At 68.0% G+C, this 481-nt stretch overlaps 1 protein-coding gene across 1 annotated transcript in view; it reads right to left on the bottom strand.

Annotated features, from left to right (window-relative positions):
- The window catches only part of TMEM246 (transmembrane protein 246), a 14,763-nt gene extending 14,297 nt beyond the window's left edge, over positions 1–466 (bottom strand). The window contains exon 1 of the mRNA XM_017736641.1: positions 164–466. The gene's annotated coding sequence lies outside the window, so the exon portion shown is untranslated. The remainder of the gene's footprint in view (positions 1–163) is intronic.
- Between the last annotated feature and the right edge of the window lie 15 nt (positions 467–481).

Below are 481 nucleotides of genomic sequence, written 5' to 3'. Positions count from 1 at the left end.
GGCCCCCCCCGATCAGGGGGGGGTGTGTGGGGTGCCCCCCCAGCCACAACTTCGTGGCCCCCCTTTTCGTGCCCCCCCAGCCTCGGTGCAGGGGAAGGGGAAGCATGCCCCCGGGACAGCCCGATCGAGCGGGAGATTTACCCGATCCGAGCGGGAGATTTACCCGATCCGCTGGGCAGCCCCGCACGCAGCTCCGCTCCCGCGGGGATCCTGCTCTCGGTGTGTGGCTGACTTCTGTTCCGCGAATTTCTCTCCTCCCTCTCGGGTGCTGAGGGTGGGGTTAAAGGCATCAAAGACCAAACATGTGACTCCGCCAGCACAGGGATGCTCAAGGAACGAGGGGAAGGGGAGATGGCCGGAGGGGGTCACCGTACACGGGGGAGGGCACCGGCCCCTGGAAGCAGGTTCAGGAGTAAATCCCGAGCCTCGGGAGGACGCCCGGGGCGGAGGCGGCTGGCGAGGCGGAGGTCCCCCATCCCTC

Source organism: Corvus brachyrhynchos, unplaced genomic scaffold (genome assembly GCF_000691975.1).
Source record: "Corvus brachyrhynchos isolate BGI_N302 unplaced genomic scaffold, ASM69197v1 scaffold216, whole genome shotgun sequence".
Lineage (NCBI taxonomy): Eukaryota > Metazoa > Chordata > Aves > Passeriformes > Corvidae > Corvus > Corvus brachyrhynchos.
This window is presented reverse-complemented; position numbering and strand designations above follow the sequence as displayed.